The sequence below is a fragment of the Macaca mulatta genome, chromosome 4 (genome assembly GCF_049350105.2).
Source record: "Macaca mulatta isolate MMU2019108-1 chromosome 4, T2T-MMU8v2.0, whole genome shotgun sequence".
Taxonomy (NCBI): Eukaryota; Metazoa; Chordata; class Mammalia; order Primates; family Cercopithecidae; genus Macaca; species Macaca mulatta.
Genome location: NC_133409.1, coordinates 18,899,129 through 18,921,351, shown reverse-complemented (window position 1 = coordinate 18,921,351; position 22,223 = coordinate 18,899,129). Strand labels below are relative to the sequence as shown.

The following is a 22,223-nucleotide window of genomic DNA, read 5'->3' as shown; positions in this document are numbered from 1 at the left end:
ACTCTTTTTGAACGTGTGAGTGTGTGAATGCGCACGCAGGCGAATGTGCTCCTGGAAGGAAGGGAGGCAGCAATGATGACATTCTAAACCGGATTGCAGTTCTAAGGAGAAATGTTCTGCATGTTGAGAGATAGCAAGATCCCTGAGCTCTCCAAGTCTAACTTGGGTTAGAGGAAAAGCTTCTATAATGGTACACAGGATACCTCCATCTGTCACTGCACTCCTTGCCACCGAAGTACCAGACGCTATTTGTGTGTGAGAGACAAGGCACTGACTTAAAGTATGGGGGGTGAGGGGAACCAAGGAAACAGCTTAATAAGCATTTTCTTCCCAAAGTTTTCACTCGTGGCAAAATCAGACCACCTTTTCTCGTTTACATTTGGTGATCCTGCAAGAAATAATCTTTCGCTTATGAAGGTGAGAAGCAGTCGAGGGAATGGTTCATTTCTCCTGGTGCTGGCTCTGAATTCTCAAACAGTTTTATTTTCTGCTCACTGTAGGGAAATAGGTCACACTCTGAGTGAAAAAGACGGTTGGTTCAAGCCAATAACTCTTTGTTCAAGCGTTGCTTTGAAAATCACCAAGCTGAACATTGTTACGTGAAGCTTCGTCTTCTCAGTGTTCAGTTCCTTCAGATGCATTATTCGACCACGGTCATATTCCCCAGAGCTGATGTAAAGACGTTTCCGTAGAAATGCATCTTGCCAACAAACGTGTTATTACCCTTAAGAGAGCCCGCTGGCCTGGCCCACGACCCCAGCCGCCAGAATGGACGCGAATCCCTTGTATTAGCAGTTCCAACTTGAAAAGCCAACTGGGCTGATCCGACACCACCATCCAGGCGATTCCCAAAAGCCCATTTAAGGCTCTTGATTTCCCCCTACCCCCAACGTGAATCATGCCCCTTCCTCTGCATCCCCCTCCTATTTTAAATTGGGGTGACTGCTAGCTCGCTTTCGGATTTTCTCCCAGACGCGTCCTTCGCCCTCCATTTGGGGGCTGCTTTTATTGCTCCTTTGTTACCAGGCTGCCGTGTAGCTTTCCCCCCTTTTCTTTCTCGTACGCCTATTTGCCTGGTATCGGCTGGTCTCCCTGGCAACGGCCAAGGAAGATTCGGAACACGGGGCCGGGGGAGGGGGAAGAGGCGGAGCCGGCGCTGGGGGGTGACGGTGGGCGGGGGGGCGGGGGCTGGGAGTGGTGGAGGGGAGAGGGGCAGAGTGAGAGACTGGGAGACAGACTGCGAAGCAGATGGCCGCACGAGGGGGCGGGGTGAGGGCGGGGAGGGGCGGGGGGACAGCCCTAGCGTCAGGGGCGCGAGGGAGCCAATCAATTCCCGCAGCAGCTCTGGGGCAAAAAAAAAAAAAAAAAAATTGTAAACACATAAGTTCCCTCCTCACGAGCGGTCTGAGTGTCTAGTTTACGGTAGAAAAGATGTTTTTTTCTTTTTTTTTTTGATACGCAAGCGCATTCTAAGGTAGCTGGAAAGCCGACGGTCCCCAGCAAGTGGCAGGCGGAGGCTCCTTGGGGGCGCTGCCCGCGGCCGCTGAGGGCTGGGCCACCCTTTCCCCAACCTCCCCCAGCGACTAGCGTCGTCCAAGCAGGGGATTTCTTGAGCTTATGGGGAAGAGGGTCCCGGCGGAGGATGGGTGAGAAAGAACGGGCTGGGAAATGGAAAACGGTTGTTGTTCTTGCAAAACTGTTTAATGACAGGGAAAGAAGGCCAAGAACTTGGAACTGGTAGGGAAGCAGTACAGTACAAGTGTGGCTCCTCAGGAGTTTGGTGTGCTCACACGCAGAGTTAAAGGTTTCAAACAAAGCGCCAAAAATGTTTATAGAAATATGACTAAAGAACCCAAGAGTTCATAGTGAAAATGTAAAACCGGTGTCTGTAACCAAACCAAATTAATAATGTAGGAAGAAACGGTCATTTATTCTTCATTTGTACTCCCCTTTCACCCTGCCCTATTTGCAAGATAATAATAATCTGTGTATAGTTTTCTTTAGAAAAAAGAGCAATTTATTTAAGAGACCTGTTATTTTTCTGTAAAATGTTAGCGTTGGAAAGAATTTTAGAGACCATTCCACAAAATCTTGAGGGCCCAGTGTGTCAAACACAATAATCCAGATCTTGTTTTCATATCATTGAACAAGATAAACTCGGTCTCTGACCTCAGGGGGCTTCCATTTTAGAAGATCATCTACTGAAGTTGAACTGGAGCACCTGGCTTCTCCCTCTCAACGATGAAGAAATAGGCACGGGAGAGTTGCCAGATTCTCAGACGGCAGAGCCACGAATAGAGGTCAGGCCCCTTGATGACTGAGTCCTGGCTTTTTCTACCACTGCCGGTGCTGCTATTTTCCCTTGATGGCACAGATTCACTCAGTAGGTCAGTCATTCATTCCTAAAGTATTTATTAAGGTCCTCCTAAGTACGAGGGAAAAGACTTTAGACATCAGCTTACACCAGGGACAAATATGGACATGGTCTTTCCTCTCATGCAGCTTACATTTGTATTATTGTTTCTTACAACTTCTTAACATGTGGAGAAAGAAAGCAAAAACAAGATTAACTGTGTGCTTAAAAAACAACACAAAAGATGACGACCACTTTGTAGATTCCAAATTAAATACGCCTTTTTCACCTGGAAGCATTCATGCATTCACAACATATGCGATCCCACTGTGCAGGCAATGTTCTGCTCCATCCTTCATCTTAGATTTTATGCTACTTGAAATTTAATTCCACAGAAATTGATTAGCTTGCAGTGTGGTGGGGAGGAAAACAGACACAGCCCCTCAATTCATTTGGCAAGTATTTATTGAACCCCTATCATGTAGTAGGCATTTGGGATGTATCAATGAACAAAACAGACAAGAAATCTTTATAAAGCATACATTGTTGGGTGGGGAGAAAAGCGCAAGTTGAAAAAATGTAAGCCAGCAAATTATATGAAATGTTAGAAGTCTGTAAGTGTTGTGGGAGGGGCGGAGTGGTGGGGGAAACTAAAGCAAAATAATGGAGATGGGAGTTCAGGGGAGAGTTGAGTTGTAATTCCATATAGGCCGGGAAAGGCCTCATTGAGAAGACAAACCTTGAGCAGATTTGAAGAGGTGAGGAAATTAATAATGCAGATGGCTCACTCAAATGCTTCTAGCCTAACAAGAGAGGGGAGAAACTAGCCTGTAACAACAAGATCACAAACTGAAATATAACTTTAAACCATCACATGTACTCTGAACGAAAATAGGGAGTACATTTGACCATTTAAAGTTCTATTTTGTGCTATAAGATAGTATAATTTCATTAGGAGGGTTAAAGAAGGTCTTTTGAAATAAGTGACATTTAAGTGGAAACCTAAAGGAAGAGTAGGCATTAGCCAGGTAAAGAGGTGAAGAGCTGTGTTCAGATGGAGGAAATAGCAAAGCCCATGAGGAGGAAGAGTTCAGCATGGATTTGGGAGGAAGGTAGAGAGATGAGTTAGAACATATTTTCAGATTCCTATAAAACATCTCAGTAGAAGAGTGAAGTTCACAGATGTGAGTCCGGAGTTCAGACTACGATTTTGAATGTAAATATTGATTTGTGATCATTCCACATGAAAATATTTTCAGAAGCTAAGTCACAGGAAAATGCAAGAGATATGAGATTACAGAATGATGCCCTGAGTAATTTCTGCTCTCAGAGGATCTGTAGAAAAGGAGCCAAGATGGCAAAGAAGACTGAGAAGGAACTCTCAAAGAGTAGACAGAAAGCCAGGAGAGTGTGGGGTCAGGAAAATCAATCAAGACAGTGTTTCAAGGGGGAGTGGTAAGTTTTGTTAAATGCTGTTGAGGGTTCAAATGAAATACTGAGACGTTTCCATTGCATGTTGCAGGACAGAAACGACTGGATACAGGCTCCAGAGCAGTTTTTGTAGTATGTTGAGAGTGGAAGCTGGATTTCATGTGTTTAGGATAAAATGGAACACGAAGAAGATTATGGCGTAGTCACCTCTTTATGAAGCTGGACTCAATAAAGGTTTAGGGAGACAAGGCAGTAGCTGGAGAGGGCTGGGACAGATTGAGCATCCCTGATGGGAAAATCTGAAATCCAAAATCTGAAATTTTTGAGTGTCAATATGACACCACAAGTGGAAAATTCCACACCTGGCCTCATGTGAGGGGTTATGGTAAAAACACACATGCACGACACAAAGTTTATTCAGTGTCTCCAAGGAGAAAAAACATCTCCCACAGCCCCTGTCAGCTGCAATATATGTTTTCTTTGCACGTCCAGATTCCTCCATGCAAGCACACCACAAAGGGTAATAAAGTAGTTCAATGTACACAAATTTTTTTCACGATGTACATAAATTTCAGTGTACACAGATTTTGTTTCATGCACAGTATTACCTAAAATATTGTATGAAATTATATTCAGGTTCTGTTTATAAGGTATATTTGAAACATAAATAAATTTCGTGTTTAGACTTGGGTTCTCATCCCCAAGATATCTCATTATGTATATGAAAACATTCCAAAATTCAAAAAAATCTGAAATCTGAAACACTTCTGGTCCCAAGCGTTTCAGATAAGGAAAGCTCAACCCAGTTCATGTTTTTGGCTTGTGTGGTGCTGTCTTGGATGGAAGGCATCAGAGCACGTTTGACTGATCTGGAAACTAATACAGTAAAAAGGAAAATGAAGATATAAGAGGAAAAGGAATAAAGAATGGAAAAGCATTTCTGAGAAGGCAGGAAGCGATGGGGATACAGGGTACATGCTGAGAAATTGGGTTTTAAAAGATATTCTACTTTTTTAAAAATTCTGTAATGAGAGAAGAAGAGGATGGTGGGAAGATGAGAAAGTTTCCCTCTGATGGTTTCTATTCAGCTAAGAGGAAAGAAGAAAAGGGAGAGTTGCAGTTTGATGACCTTATAGAAGGTGTGAAATAATGAATGGGAGGCATAGGATTGAGATTTTGGGGCATAGTAAGACTTTAGAGCAGTAAGGAGGGCCCATCTGAGGTTGATAAATCTCAAGTATGCTTAATCAATATATCAAATATATCTTTCTACAATCCTCTTTAAGATTACCAGTCATTCACTCCCTCAAGAGATGCCCAATTTGTATTATATCTATGCAGTCAATATTTGCACAAAAATAAAATATAGAATAAAATGGCAGTGCTATTACAAAGCACAATGTCAGTTAATCCTATATTATTTCATACAGATACACATAAAGAGAAGGAGGGAGGGAAGAGAACCTACTCTGTATCAGGCACCACACTGTGTGAGTCTGCTAGGCTTGTGTTTCACCCTTCCAACAGAACCTGAACTTCTATCATTTTCCCATTTTACAGATTTGGAAATTGATGTTCAGCAAGGTTTGGAAAATACAGTTCAAGATTGTGTTAGCCATTGTTCACTGAAGGCTATCTGTCATCTAGGAGTCTAATAAGAGCTCAAATGGTTGTAATAGGCACAGAATCTTATATGTGGTTGGAGTTTTTTTTTTTTTTTTTTAATTAAAAAATAGAGACAGCGTCTCACTATGTTGCCCAGACTGGTCCCGAACTCCTGGGGAGTCCTAAGGTCTCCCACCGTAGCCTCTCCAAATGCTGGGATTACAGGCATGAGCCACTGCCCCCAGCCTGTAGTAGGAGTTTTATTAGTTTTTACAATTGATACTAAAACTGCAACCTTCTTTACTTTTAGATTTTGCTTTAGTGTTCTTTATTAACTATCCAGTAGTACTCAAATAGAAAGATTCTTTCATAATTAGGAAACATCAGAGTCACTGTTTATCTGTCTGAAGAATCAAGAACTAACACACCTACAATAGGAGTGAAGTTTCTGGCCTGTTAGATCTCCACATGGTCGGAATAGGTGATCACTACAAAACCACTATAAACAAGAGTGTATTTTTTGGTCGCTGCTATTCAGGCACACCAACTGACATATATATATATATGTATGTGTATACACACACACACACACACACACATATACACATATATATATATATATATATTTTTTTTTTTTTTTTTTTTTGAGACAGGGTCTCGCTCTGTTGCCTAGGCTGATCTAACTCCTGGACTCAAACGGTCCTCTAACCTCCTCCCCAGCCTCCCCAGTAGCTGGAACTATTTGTTGTAGAAACAGGATCTCCCTATGTTACCCAGACTGGTCTCTAACTCCTGGGCTCAAGTAATTCTTTCACCTCAACTTCTCAAAGTGCTGGGATTACAGGTGTGAGCCATTATGCCTGGCCAAGTTTTTTAATATTTGAAAGAGTAATCAAAGAGTAGGACATAATATTAGAGACAAGTAAACAAAAAGTAGGAACATTTTTACAGAAAAAGTTTTCTCCAGAAATTTTGAATCAAAGCTTATCCATAGTAGCATTTCTCAAAATTTGCAATACTTATCCTCCAGGGATAGGCTGAAAACTTTCCATATAAGCTTTTGGAAGAACGGAATGAAGGTGGGGGATTGGGGAGGGCACAAGGATAATTCCCTTTCCAACTTTGTTCTCAGAGATAAGAGGCAAGTGAATAAAGAAAAGCAATCAAAGTTTTCATTAAAAGGATCAGGCGATCAGGTTCCTGGTCTTATAGAGTTACCTAGTCACTTTTCTGATTGTTCTTACCTGGCGAAACAGAAGTGGAAGTAAAACATTCACATAGAAAAAAGTTGAATCTTCAGCATAAGTATAGGGACCATACAAAGGGTAATTTTTCATTGCTTTTTTAGTCATAAATACTTTCTGATACTAAAAAGGAGATTTAAACAGTGGCTGAAATGAGTTATTTGAACGAATCTATGGTTCTAGAAATTTTTTTTTTTTTTTTTTTTTTTGAGACGGAGTCTCGCTGTGTCGCCCAGGGTGGAGTGCAGTGGCCGGATCTCAGCTCACTGCAAGCTCTGCCTCCCGGGTTTTTACGCCATTCTCCTGCCTCAGCCCCCCGAGTAGCTGGGACTACAGGCGCCCACCACCTCGCCCGGCTAGTTTTTTGTATTTTTTAGTAGAGACGGGGTTTCACCGTGTTAGCCAGGATGGTCTCGAACTCCTGACCTCGTGATCCGCCCGTCTCGGCCTCCCAAAGTGCTGGGATTACAGGCTTGAGCCACCGCGCCCGGCCGGTTCTAGAAATTAAAGTATAAAATCAAACACTTCCTGTATTCCAAATGACAGTGCAGTTTAAAAAAAAGATGTATTAAACTCTTAGAAACAGCTAGTGGCAATCAATAAATAGAAAGTTTTTATTAAGCTACTGCTAAACTAGAACTTTACTAAGGGCCCCTCCAGTTTGATGGACTTTTCAGTGCCTTCAACACTCTATTAGGTTTTGTGATGAGATGACTGGGAAGGACTTCGTTTGCTCAGCAGATATTTATTAGGTACCTACTTTATGTCAGGCACTGGTGTACAGTGATTTGCCTCCATTACATATTAGAATCCCTACAGTAATCTTATAAAATAGAAACCATTACTCCTATTTTCTTTGTAAATCAAATCCCTGAGGCATAACATAACATGCTCAAGTTTATGCTGTTCGTAAGTGGTCTGGACTGGGTTCTCAGTCCAGCTCTTGATGATTCCAAACCTGTGACACTGTTTCCTTGAGTACGTTATGCTGTCTCAGATAAAGTTAAGAATTTTATGGGATGTTTCCAGTTTTTGTGAAGGTTACAAAAATGACCAAGATACACTAAAAAATGTCTGAAATATATTAAATATTAAACTTCATGTGTTGTAAGAGAAGTATTTAGGGCTACATCTACAAAGTGGGAATTAGCATTCAAAGAAACACACACATGCACAAACAGAATCCGACAGGTCAGATTCTTGAATCTGGAAACATCCTTAGTAACTTTATCCAGAATATTGTCATCACAAAACATATTTTTGGACAACTGAATAAAAACATAAATGGTTGAATTGTGCCAAAAACTTACCTCTACCTTTCCTGGGACAAAAGTGTGAGTGTTGCTTAGAGCAGAGTGAAGCTTTTTGGAATGTAGGTAAAATAGGGTGTAGAGAAAGGGAGAGAATGTTACACTTGGGAAGAGACTCCAGATATGAGATGCAGCTGAGACAGGAGATCAGAGGTAAGAAGGTATAGCCCTTCACAGTGCCACTGTGGGAAAACTGTAAGGATTCCTGGGATGGATGGGACTCATGGTCGAGAATGTAGCGAGTGATGAAAATGTGACATTCTTCCATTAAGGCTACAGTTGGAATTTGATTTACATTTTGATTGTAGGTGTAAACACTTGACAGGTTTAAAATTTCAATCACTATTGTATATATTATTTTATTTAATACCCACAGTAAATTCAGAGATCAATTAGATCAATTAGGTGAATTCCCAGTTATAAGGCTGTTAAATAATTTGCTTAAAATCCCAACTACAGGCCGGGCACGGTGGCTCACACCTGTAATCCCGGCACTTTGGGAGGCCGAGGAGGGAGGATCATGAGGTAAGGAGTTTGAGACTAGCCTGACCAATATGGTAAAACCCTGTCTCTACTAAAAATACAAAAATTAGCCAGGCGTGGTGGCACACACCTATAGTCCCAGCTATTCAGGAGGCTGAGGCAGGAGAATCTCTTGAACCTGGGAGGCGGAGGTTGCAGTGAGCGGAGATCACGCCACTGCACTCCAGCCTGGGTGACAGAGAGAGACCTCATCTAAAAAAAAAAAAAAAAAAAAAAAGTCCCCAATCTCGACTATAGCTACCCAGGCCAGCCAGTGTCTTGTGGTCTGCCGAGACAGACAGGGACTTTGTCACTGCACTATCCTGCTGTCTCTGCCTCTTCTACATGTCTTCTACTCCTCTTCCTCTCCAGTGTGTGCATGTGTGTATTTTTTTTTAGATGGATTTTCGCTATGTTGCCCAGCTGGAGTGCAGTGGCTGTTCACAGGCCTAATCGCAGCTCACTGCAGTCTCAAACTCCCAGGCTGAAGCTACTCATCTTCCCAAGTAGCTGGGTCAACAGGCATGCACCACCATACCCAACTCCTCTCCAATATTGAGGAAAAGATACGTAGGGCAAGTTTTCAATTGACTTTGGATCTTATTCTCATTGCTTTAAATACTACTTTTATGCCAATGGCACAACAATCAGAATTTCCTATCCTAATAGCTAACCGAAATTCCAGCTCTGTATTTTCCATTGTCTCCTTACTGATCTGGTAATTGCTGCTTGTATATTTCTCTCCACTTTCTCAAAGTTAGGTTATTGTTTTCCCATCTAAACCAGCTCATCTTCTGAGTGATCTGGTGTACCATGTCTTCCACTTTCCAATCGAGATATTTTATAATGAGTCCAAAGTCTCTAGGAAAGTTGATGATTTCCTTCCCTTCCTTTCCTTCCCTTCCTTCTCTTCCTTTCTTCCCTGATGATTTCTTTAGCTTTCTTGGAGACATTTTGGACTCATTTCTCTCCACTTTTCAGGCTAAGAATAGAACCAAGTATAAGACCTCTTTAGGTTTCAGTATGGTTAAACACTCCACTACCAATTAGAATTTAAAACAAAAAATAAAACAAAACAAACCCTGAAGATTTTGCCCATTTGGTTAGTTTATAAACCTCTTTTCACCTCCATCATCTTTCATATCTTAAGCACATGTTACCCTATGTTGCTTTTTCCTCTAAAATTCCTATTGATTAGACTTTACTAAATATAAAAATAATTGAGTATCAAGGAGAAGACTGGAATTCTCACTGTACAATTTGTTATCAGCTCAGAGCACCCCATGGATTATCCTTGTCAAGTTGTGTTGATTTATTTTCCTTTCAAACATCTCTGGTATTTTCTCCCTTCCAAGGACTAAAACTCAAGTCAAAGTTCTTGATGTTTTCTGCCTGAATTACCTCTTTGGTCATTGTTCCCTTCTCCAGAGCATTCAATGCCACAAATATCTCTCTTGTCGCATCTCTGATCAAAAATTGGCTTCTAATTGTCTGGGATCTAACCCTCCCTGCCTGACTTCCAAGGCTGTTTATAATCTGTCACCATAATCTCTAGACAGAAGACCAGTTTGGATCACTGAATGATGATTTATTAAACTTTTCCTTATAATTGTCTTAATTTGCCTCCCAATAAAGAACTAGTAGTTACACGTTTTTAATATAGACCTAATAAATATACTTTATAGAGAAAAGATTGAAGAATTCCAAGATACTTTATAATTTAAAAAAATTTAGGAAGCCAGTTTTCCACCAGCATCTGTCCCTCTCTCCTTTCTTCTCCAAAAAATAAGCAGATTTCAAGGAGGTTGTGAACTGATCTCCCTTTTTACTGAGAAGAGAGCCTTGTCTTTGAACTTCTTAGGGTCCTGTCACAGTCTTTTATGTTTGTCTGACTCAACCACAGCAACAGTTGCATCAGTAGGGGCAAAATGTCCTCCTAAGAAGCAGAGAAGAGAAAATGACAATTGATAAATAATAGACATTGCCTCCTGATTATGCTGACAAGACCAGTTTTTCTCTTGATCAGAATTTCCTTAACATTTTATTTTCTAACACTAACACTTAATTTCTTTATCTCCTGCTTTTTCCTACTGTAACTTTTTTTTTTTTTTTTTTTTTTCTGAGATGTAGTCTTGTCTCAGTCACCCAGGCTGGAGTGTAGCAATGCAATCTTGGCTCACTGCAACATCTGCCTCCCAGGCTCAGGTGATTCTCCTGCCTCAGCCTCCTGAGTAGCTGAGATTATAGGCATGCATCACCATGCCTGGCTAATTTTTGTATTTTTAGTAGAGACAGGGCTTCACCGTTTTGGCCAGGCTAAAGTCCTGACCTCAGGTGATCCTCCCGCCCGGGCCTCCCAAAGTGCTAGGATTACAGGCCTGAACCACCGTGCCCAGCCTGTACTGTGGCTTTAAATGTCATGAATGCTTAAACTATAGAGTGACCATTAATCGAATAAAATGGGTAGTAATTTTCCCTGCATCTACTTTTATATTCTTTTCACCAAATGACCAAAAAAAAAAAATTTTTTTTACAACTTTTCATTTAAACAATCCATGTTATTGTAATTGTGGTGTTTTGAAAACATCCAATAACAAGCAGGATAAAGAATTATTATATTCTAGACATCATCACTACTTTTCAAAAATAATTTGATTTTCATTTTAACCTATTTTTACTAATACAATCAAAAGATTCATTCAATTTAGTGGGGGAGAACTGTAAAAAAAATTCTTGGATATCAAATAGGCAAATAACTAGTTAAATTGTTTGGTCTATATCTTTTTATTTAATGTTTTATTACAAACTTTTAAAATTCTTAATGTGCCCCTCAGGACTATTTCATGAAACATATTAAAATGCAGCTTAATGGGGATGGCATTGAATCTATAAATTATCTTGGGCAGGATGGCCATTTTCACAATATTGATTCTTCCTATCCATGAGCATGGTATGTTCTTCCATTTGTTTGTGTTCTCTTTTATTTCACTGAGCAGTGGTTTGTAGTTCTCCTTGAAGAGGTCCTTTACATCCCTTGTAAGTTGGATTCCTAGGTATTTTGTTCTCTTTGAAGCTATTGTGAATGGGAATTCATTCATGATTTGGCTCTCTGTTTGTCTGTTACTGGTGTATAAGAATGCTTGTGATTTTTGCACATGGATTTTGTATCCTGAGACTTTGCTGAAGTTGTTTATCAGCTTAAAGAGATTTTGGGCTGAGATGATGGGGTTTTCTAAATATACAGTCGTGTCATCTGCAAACAGGGACAATTTGACTTATTGACCCAGCCATCCCATTACTGGGTATATACCTAAAGGATTATAAATCATGCTGCTATAAAGACACATGCACACGTATGTTTATTGCAGCACTATTCACAATAGCAAAGACTTGGAATCAACCCAAATGTCCATCAGTGACAGACTGGATTAAGAAAATGTGGCACATATACACCATGGAATACTATGCAGCCATAAAAAAGAATGAGTTTGTGTCCTTTGTAGGGACATGGATGCAGCTGGAGACCATCATTCTCAGCAAACTATCACAAAAACAGAAAACCAAACACCACATGTTCTCACTCATAGGTGGGAATTGAACAATGAGAGCACTTGGACACAGGAAGGGGAACATCACACACCGGGGCCTATTGTGGGGAGCAGGGAGGGGAGAGGGATAGCATTAGGAGATACACCTAATGTAAATGACGAGTTAATGGGTGCAGCACACCAACATGTCATGTGTATACATATGTAACAAACCTGCACGTTGTGCACAAATACCCTAGAACTTAAAGTATAATAATACAAAATAAAAAATAAAAAAATTAAATTAAAAATAATAAAATGCAGCTTAGGTCATTTTATACATAAATACATATATATAATTCCTTATCATAGTGTGTGTGTGTGTGTATATATATATATATATGCATGAACATGGCAAGAATATAAAGTTGAGAATGTTGATTTCCATTGTCATTGTATCAGAATTCATGGGAACAAGCAACTATCCTTTTTAATTATCACTTTATCAGAACACCCATCAGATCCATGCCAATCTTCAAATCAATTTGGGGGGGGCATTCCTCTTTGAGATTGGCCCCAGAAGCCACCTAAGAAACTGTTTCAATACTTTATGATTGTATTTTAGAATCACTTTTATTACTGGAAACTGTGTTACCCACTTTGGTCACTCTTTAATAATACTAACACCTTCCAGGTGCATTAAACATTTCATTGTTCAACCAGCTTTCAAAATACAATTTTATTCACTGTGATTTTGGCTGTTGCTAAAATAATACAGTACTTGTCTTTGGGGAATTTGCTACCCTGGGGTGAAGGGGCTGCAGTATAGTAGGGCTACACTTTTTGAGGACATGGGTTCAACGTCAGGTTCAAACATTTGGTGGCTATGTTGTGAACTAATGCAGTTGACTTCTTTTCTCTAAGCCCAAGTTTCTTCCTTTGTAAAATGTGGATAAAAGTTTCTATCTTAAACAAAGAATTCTAAGATTTAATAGAGGTATCTAAAGGTAAGGTATGGTGATATTGTTGTTGTTTTAGGTGTTCTTTAAAAAAAAAAAAAATTTGTTTATTTTTGAGACAGAGTCTTGCTCTGTCGCCCAGGGTGGAGTGCAGTGGGGAGATCTCACTGTAACCTCTGCTTCCCAGGTTCAAGTGATTCTCCTGCCTCAGCCTCCCGAGTGGCTGGGATTACAAGCGTGCACTACCATACCTGGCTAATTTTGTATTTCTTTTTTTCTTGTTTTAGTAGAGACGGGTTTTCGCCATGTTGTCCAGGCTCGTCTTAAACTCTTGGCCTCAAGTGATCTGCCAGCCTTGGCCTCCCAACGTGCTGGGATTACAGGTATGAGCCACCGCTTTAAGCGTTCTTTGTAAGAAGTTTTCTGGTGCGATTTGGATGAAAATAGGCAGAACGTGTAATGAAAGTTTTGGTATTTAGTAGCCCCAGGCCCCAGCATTTAGCAGGTCCTCAATAAAAGCTGGTTTTCCTTACTATCTTATCATCCTGGAATAAGATGGATTTGGTGAAACCCTCTGACTACATTTGGAAGTGAAAGGAAAATAAGAGAAACATGCAACAGCAGAGCTGTAATAAAGTACTCACTTGTAAAGTAAGCATTTGCAATGAACCCGTTTTTTGACTCCTCCCTTGGGAAGGATTCCCAAAGGAATTCTGAGACACTGACCAGGGATTACTGAAGGCTCTAGACGACCAGTAGGAGAATTGGTGATTCCAAGTTGTCCTTTTCTTCCAGTAAGCCAGCCTCCCTCTTGAGGGAGGTGGGATTATAGTTCTTAATTAATGTCAATTTTAATTAACGTTTAGACTTTTTACGTGATTAAGCAAATGCTGTGTGCCCACATTTTGCATTTCTTAAGCTATCTTTTCTTAGTCTTTGCTTTTCCTCAAATATTTTACAAGCCAGAGCTTTTTAATGTAATTTGACATTTCATCTGCACTTAGCTAGGAGAGCCAGCCTTGCTATTTATCTGGGGGCAAGCAGCACTTTGAAAAAATTTACATTAGATTAAAAAAAAGAAATCTCGTCCGACCTGGTGTGGTGGCTCATGCCTGTAATCCCAGCACTTTGGAAGGCCAAGGCAGGAGGGTCACTTGAGGTCGTGAGTTCGAGACAAGCCTGACAAACATGGCAACACTCTGTCTCTACTAAAAATACAAAAATTATCCAGGCATGGTGGCCCATGCCTGTAATCCCAGCTACTTGGGGGGCTGAGGCACGAAAATCGCTTGCAGAGGTTGCAGTGAGCCAAGATTGCACCACAGCACTCCAGCCTGGGCAACAGAGTCAGACTCTGTTTCAAAACAACAACAACAACAACAAAACAAAAAAATCCTTATCCTTCTCACAGAAAGTCTAGATAGATAAATGAGCTTTCTTAGGGTTCTCTTGCTCTCTGTCTTTTTTCCTCAGTGCTAATTACCAATCTTGTTAGCAGCAGCGTATTAATAATGTATTTACACCCTGAATTTCTTTGGACAATATTTTCTTAATACCTATGCAAATTTTATTTTTCCAGGCTCGCTTTTCTCCCAGTTTTGAAAAAAATTTGTTGGAAAGAGATAATTTATAGCAATTATAATTCTCATAATAATTATTATCCTCATCGGTATTAAAAGATATGAAACATGAATATACTGGGAGGCAGTGCTCTGTTAGGAGCAGCAGTTAATAATTTTGGAATCAAATAAACAGCATTGAATTTAGGCTCTACTATTTCCTGGCTTTGTGACTTGGGGCTAGGTATCTAATCTTCTTCCTCATCTGAGAAATGGGGGTAATAGGAGCATTGCCTTCCAGAACTGTTTTGAGGCTTTTCCGAAGGACCTGAATATAGGAAGTTCTCATTAAATGATAACAAATCTGACTCCAGACCATAGAAGGGTAAGGTTGGGGGTAGGAATATCAAATTGATTTGTGGAAGATCAGCAGTTCATATATTGGTAAAAACAATGTCTTACAGCAACTTCATAACTTCCAAAGCATTTTTGGATTCATTGTTTTACTTAATCTTTATAATAAATGGCAGGTGAGAATTAGTATCGTTTGAATGATGAAATAGATACCAAGGCCTGGAAATTTTTCTCTAGATTATGCTGTAGATAAGTTTCTGAAAGTGATTTCAGATGCCTGGTAACTGCGTTTAAAAGAACCCTCAAGAATCTTAGAACTTCATCCATCAGCCGTCAAATTTGAATGGAATTCTCCTTATGCGGTCACCAGCATCATGTGTTTCAAGGTTGATGTCCAGCCCAGTGCATGGCTGCACCGCATCATTTTGACACAGCATCTTTTCCACAGTGGTAGGTCCTCTGGAGGCGTTCAGCCTTCTGGGAAAAATTATGGACTTTTAGATCATGCTTATATTAAAAAGCCAGCTTTAAAAGTTGGTTTTGTGTATATTTAAAAGGGGTACAGAAAAAAACTTAGATAAAACTTTTATTACCTTTGTAGTTGAGCTTTAATAAAAGCTATAGTTATTTACATAAATACAAAAATTAAGGAGGCAAAATGAACATGTAACAAAAGAAAGTTCTAGGCTTTGTAATTCTGCTTGTTTTTTATATTACCAAGTAGTTCTGCATAAGGCAGGAACAACATTAATAGTACAGTTTGTTAACTCCTATTTTTTTCCATTAAAATTTTTAATGAGAAAAAAATGCATTCTTGTAACATTTTCAAATGGGAAAGGAGTACATAAAATAACTGAAGTAAATTCCTTTTCATTGATCCTTTTTAAGAATTCTACCTCCTGTTAGCAAGTTGTAGTATATCTTTTCAGGCTTTTTTCTATTCCCATCCTTGCTCATGCACAAATATATACATGAGTTTTACAAATGGGATGAATGACATTATTATGTACAATCTATCTAGATTGCTTTCTGACTTCTTTTTTGAACTTTATATCTTGAAGAATTTCCCTAGGAGTATATATAAAACAACCTAATTCTTTTAAATAGCCATATAGTGTTTCATTGTTCACATGGAAATATTAAAACTTAGTCATTACTTTCGTGGATGAATGTTTAGGCTGTTAAAAATTTTTCTCTATTATATCATTAATATTCATATATATATTTGTCCACATGTGTAAGTATTTTTGTAGGATAGATTGTTAGAAGTAATATTGTTCCATCAAAGGGCATAATCTTTAACATATTGATGAATGTTGCCAAACTGACCCACAGAAATGCTATGGTTGTTTATATTCAGATTCATAGTGATGAAAATGCCCTTTTCCTTATACCCTTACCAAAACTACATATTATCAATTGTTCAGCTTTCTTTAATCTGGTGGGAAATCACTAAAAAGATTATTGATCTTTATATTCATTGATCACTTTTTTCTTTTTATGTTGTTCATTTTAATTCTTTTACCTTATTATATTGGGTTGTCTTTTCATTATTTAATTGAAGGAACTCTTTAGTTTTTACATATTATAGCAGTTAATCCCTTTCTGTTATATGTTACACCTATCTCCTTTCAGTCTGTTTTGTCTTTCATTAAACATGGTTTACGTGATCTTTTCCTGGGCAGAAAAATTTAAAGCATCATGTAGTTATATCTGACAGTTGTTTCCTTGTGTTCCTTGTGACTTACAAGTTTTTTGCTTTTTTTCCTCCCCAAGTTCAGGTCAGATGGGTAATGTGCCGAGATTGTAGTGCATTTCACACGTGCATGTGAACACCCAGTCATTGTTGCTCATGAGCTACAAAAGGATCAGGCTTCTAAGTTTTCTATCTTGTTTACGAATGATATTTCCTTAAGAGTACATACGTATTCGGGTTGGGCAAGGTGGCACACGCCTGTAGTCCCAGCACTTTGGGAAGCCAAGGAGGGAAGATCACTTGAGGCCAGGATTTAGAGACCAGCCTGGCCAACATGGCGAAACCCCATCGATACTAAAAATACAAAAAATAGCTGGGAGTCGTGGTGCACACCTGTAATCCCAGCTACTTGGGAGGTTGAGGTGGGAGGATTGCTTGAACCCAGGGAGGCAGAGGTTTCAGTGAGCAGGAATTGCACCTGGGTGACAAAGCGAGACTGTAAAAAAAAAAAAAAAGTACATACATATTCTTATGTTTTCCTCATATTTGTTAAAAATTTTAATCTTATGATTATTAATTCAATTGGAATTTATGGCCAGGCACGGTGGCTAACGCCTATAATCGTAGCACTTTGGAAAACCGAGGAAGGTGCATCACCTGAGGTTAGGAGTTCGAGACCAACCTGGGGCAACACGGTGACACCCCACCTCTACTAAAAGTACAAAAATTAGCCAGGCATGCTGGCATGCACCTGTAATCCCAGCTACTCAAGGGGCTGAGAGAGGAGAACCACTTGAACTCTGGAGGCAGAGGTTGCAGTGAGCCAAGATTGTGCCACTATACTCTAGCCTGGGTGACAGAGCAAGACTCCATCTCAAAAAAAAAAAAAAAAAAAAAAAAAAAAAAAAAAAAAAAAAAAAAAAATTGGAACTTATTTTGAGGTATAGTGTGAGGTGGGAATCTCATTTGATTATTTTTCCCTTATGTTCTACCACAATTGATTTGAAATTCTTTCATTAGTATGCACTACAGTTCCCATGAAAACATGGGTCTGTTGCTGGATTCTCTCTTCTGTTTACTGAACTATCTTTTTAGTCCTATGCCAATACATTTTTGTTTAATTACTATAATTTTGTAATGTATTTTGATATCTGGCATGGAAAATCATCTTTATTGTTCTTTTGCTTTAAAAGTCAGCATTCTTACTTATTTACTCTCCCAGATAAAATTAGGATCAGTCTTTCAATTCTAAACGTATTTTTTCTCTGAGTATTTGATGGGATTATACTGAGTTGATAAATTGGCATAAAATTGATATCTTTATAATGTATTTTTTTTTAAAGAAAACAAGCTTGGCAAGTTTTATTAAAGGAAAATTTTGCATAGTTTACTTTCCACCAGGCTGTTCTGGCATGCTTCTAATGATAGCAGAATCACCTGGATCAGTGAGCGCCAGTGTGCACACTCTGTAGTATTTTCCACATGCTGTGCCCAGTTCAATATTATTGCCACTGTAGTGATGGACACCAATTTTGGCCAACATTGCATAGTACTCTATTTCCGATTTCTTCAAAGCTGGGCAGTTGTTAGCAAGGATGACTAATTTTGCTGTGCCTTGTCTGATCATCTTTAGAGTCTGCTTGTACCCCAGCATGTACTTTCCACTTTCCATGAGTTGGAGCCGAGAATTAATTGACTCCAGTGACTTTTTCATCTCCTTGGTCGGGATGGCCCAAACTAAGAGCTGCTGCCAAGATGGCCGGGGAGTGAGAAAGGTGATATCTGTATAATGTTATATTTACAATAAAAATATTACATATACTATATATATATATAATCTCTGTATTCAGGTCTCTTTTTCATCCTTACATATAGGTTTAGAGTTGTCTTCATTATATGTTATGCAAATTATTCCTAGATAATCCATAATTTTATCTTTTTCCAGTTGTTTTTAAATGACTTACCTACATATGTGCCACATGCAGGAGGAGATGGCAGAAATAGTAAATGATTTGCCTAAGTGCAACTAGTTAATAACAGAATTTAGATTAGAAACCAAGTCTTCTGACTGGAATTCCTCCCACAATAAGGCAGATTCTTTTACTATTGTCCCATTCTTGTTGCTATCTTTCTCTCTCTCTATTTTACTTTATTTTATTTTATTTTGAGATAAGGTCTCGCTCTGTTGCCCAGGCTGGAGTACAATAACATCATCTAAGCTCTCTGCAACCTTCGCCTCTGGGGTTCAAGTGATTCTCCTGCCTCAACCTCCCAGGTAGCTGGGATTCCAGGCACCTGCCACCACACCCAGCTGTTTTCTGTATTTTTAGTAGAGATGAGGTTTCACCATGTTGGCCAGGCAGGTCTCGAACTCCTGACCTCAAGTGATCCACCGCCTCGGCCTCCCAGAGTACTGGCACTACAGGCGTGAGCCACCACCCCTGGCCTCTCTCTCTCTTTGAATGTAGCTTTGTGTTGAATAATGAATCTGAGTCAAGAAAATATAGCCTAATCTCATACATTTTAGACTCATAAGAAATTGAAATAAATGTGTAAGGCTCACTTCTCAAATTCTATTCATATTCAAAGTAAGTGATATTTATGTTGATGCAATTTAGGGAGTCTGTCTTTAACCTAATATTGCTTTAAAGGCCTGACACAAATGAAACCTAAGCAAAATTTCTTAAATAGTAATCTCAAATTTTATCTATGAAATAAAGCTTTAAAAGGTCATCTTATTCATAAGTTTTATATCTCATTAAAGACTGAAAAATCATAATCTCATTATAATTAAACTTTGCATTTTATCTTTTATTTAGTGCCGTTGCAAAACAGAATTGTTTGATCACTGTCAACAGTTGAAAACATGATGGTAGTTTCAGCAATTATTGGTACATTGTGAGTCTATCACCAAGTATTTTAATGCCAGTGCAAATCAGTGATTTCAATAAATAAATTTTGAAATAAATAAAACCAGAATGTTTTAACAAAACTTAAACTAAAGGCACAAAATGTATAGATGCAGGCTTAATGGTGTACCCTAACAACGTTTCTGCAGGTGGCTTGTCAGGAGGAAGCTTTATGCATTCTGTCCCTTGAATAGGCAAAGGTCTCCAGCCACTTTCTTTAAAGTTAGTAGGTGTGCCAACTAATTCCATTGCACAAGAAGAACCCTGAAAGATTTAACAAACTGCATCTTTTCCCCCTATTTTTAAGCACAGTGCCTCAAACAAGATGCTAGTTATCCCTGTGAGATCAGATCAAATATAACAGTGAGAAATTGAAATTTGTATTCAGTCCACTTAAATGCTCATCCAGTCAAAAATAGATTTGGTAAATTATAAAAACATGGCTTGTTTTAAATACAAAAAAATTAGAAAAGGAACTGACTGAGAGGATCAAAGATGAGTGGAACCAGGTTTCATGGTATGGAGGCCAGTTGAACAAGTAAAGAATACAAAATAAAATACAGACAGTTTTCTTCTTGATTCAGGAGGTATCTGAATTTCCTGCACTTGTGGAGAAAGTCATCGTGCTTGAAAAGGTCTAGGTGTCCTGGTTGAAGCAGTATAAAAGCTGAGGATTCTGACACTCTTGTTTTCATGGTAGGCTCCTGACTTGATAATGAGCCACTTGGATATGAACCCTTGTTGACACACATTGGTATGCAGACGCCAGCTGTGGAGTCTCCCACAAGTGAAGAGTAGGACTCGAGTAGGTCTTACATGTTAGTAAAATCTTTATGCTACTATTTACAGGGGTCTCACAGAATATCTTTGCCTTCTACTTTTAGTATTTGTGGCTCCCTTCTGGTGAAGAGTCCTGGGAAGACATGGTGCTGATAGTGATCCAGTACATCAAATACCATGACTGTTTTTTGTTTGTTGTCTTCCATCCGGGTCTTCTTAACAGAAAATTTATTAATTTTTAAAAATAAAATGTTTTCATTTTAAAAATGAAAATATTTTACACCATTACATGTAAACTCCCATATCTTTACTATTTGTGTCTCATTCTCATTGCTGCCCAGGTGAAACCTGTAAGTTCTATCAGACAGGCCTCTTGTCTTCGTTCTTGCACAAGGCAGCCACACCTGGAATGAGAGCAGCTGGGATCCAGTGCTCAGCCACAGGGACTGGAAGTAGCTGTGTTAGGAATATGGTGCCCCAGCTTTTCACTGAGGGATTGATGCTTCTTTGGCTGACATAAATCTGCTCTACTGAAAAACATTTGGAAAGGAGCTTTGCAGAGTGTAACTTGCCTGGTTGGCAGTCTTGTTTCTTTCTTAGCCAAGAAGAAGCAAGGGGCTCATCAAACCAAATTTCAACCTTCAGCTCCACTTGAAAAATCATGGTGGTTGACACAGGGATCAGCAAAGTCTTTGAAGTTCTTTGGCATGCAAGGCAAATTATAATTTCGTTCATAAGGGAAATGTTTTTCCTTTTGTGCTGTTTGGTATCCTGGGCACAGAATTCCTTTCCAGTTTTCCATAACCAGCATCCTGGGTATTTTTGTATTAAAATTATACCTTATGTTTTATCCTTCTCTTACTGGATACGTTTCATCCTTTTTGCTTGAATAATTAGGCCAAGAGAATAAAAATGTAGTCTTGAGTCAAATAAATTCAAATTAAGTGGTTATTGAGAAAGAGACATTTCAATTTCTTCATTTGCGTTTTTATTTCCAGTGGAACACCAGCAATAAAGACTCTTACAATCAAATATGATAGAAATTCAGGACCAGGTGAGGTGGCTCATGTCTTTAATCCCAGCACTTTGGGATGCCAAGGTGGGAAGATCACTTGAGGTCAGGAGTTCAAGACCAGCCTGGGCAACATGGCAAAATCCTATCTCTACTAAAAATACAAAAATTAGCCGAGTATGGTGGTGTGCACCTGTAATCCCAGTTACTCTGGGGGCTGTGGCATGAGACTTGCTTGAACCTGGGAGGTGGAGGTTGCAGTGAGCTGAGATTGAGATCGTGCCACTCTACGCCAGCCTGAGAGATAGAAGGAGACTCTGTCTCTCAAAAAAAGAAAATATATATATATATACACACACACACACACGTATGTTTTGGTGAATTTCTATTTTATGTATAAATATATATTATTTTATTTATTTATCATACACATACAACAGAAATTCACCAAAAACCTGACTCTTCTTTAAATCTTACCAATTAGTAGAAATAAATGTTTAATTAATCAATCAGCATGTATGTTTGAGTGCCTCTGAGTTTAAAGATATTTAAAGTACTGCTGTTAGACTGTAGGGGTGGTAACAGTTCTTCCTAGAACCTGGAAAGAGGTGGCATTCTTCTTGCACCAGGTTCAGGCTTAGCTATTTTGGATCATTCCTTACTGAGAGTCAGCTAATCCCTCCTCAGTCCCCTCTTTATCACTGGCCTCAAATACACTGACTGTCTGTTGCACTTATGGAAAATAGATCCGTGGGGTGCTCCTGAACTTCTTTATAAGTTGAAGTGCCAATGCTGAAATTCATAATAATGCAACATAATAATGTGTGATCGACACTAAAATAAGTGTTCAGCATTTTGTATTTCTATAAGTTTAAGAAAAACTGTAAGGTTTTTTTTGTTGTTGTTTTGTTTTGTTTTAGAGACAGGGTCTTCCTCTGTCACTCAGGCTGGAGTCCAGTGAC

The 22,223-nt window shown here is 39.1% G+C and overlaps 2 pseudogenes; both read right to left on the bottom strand.

Moving 5' to 3' along the window:
• Positions 1-16,644: 16,644 nt before the first annotated feature.
• On the bottom strand, positions 16,645-16,733 carry LOC114677921 (small nucleolar RNA U13; annotated as a pseudogene).
• A 1,214-nt stretch (positions 16,734-17,947) lies between these two features.
• LOC114677736 (large ribosomal subunit protein eL30 pseudogene) lies at positions 17,948-20,912 on the bottom strand (annotated as a pseudogene).
• Between the last annotated feature and the right edge of the window lie 1,311 nt (positions 20,913-22,223).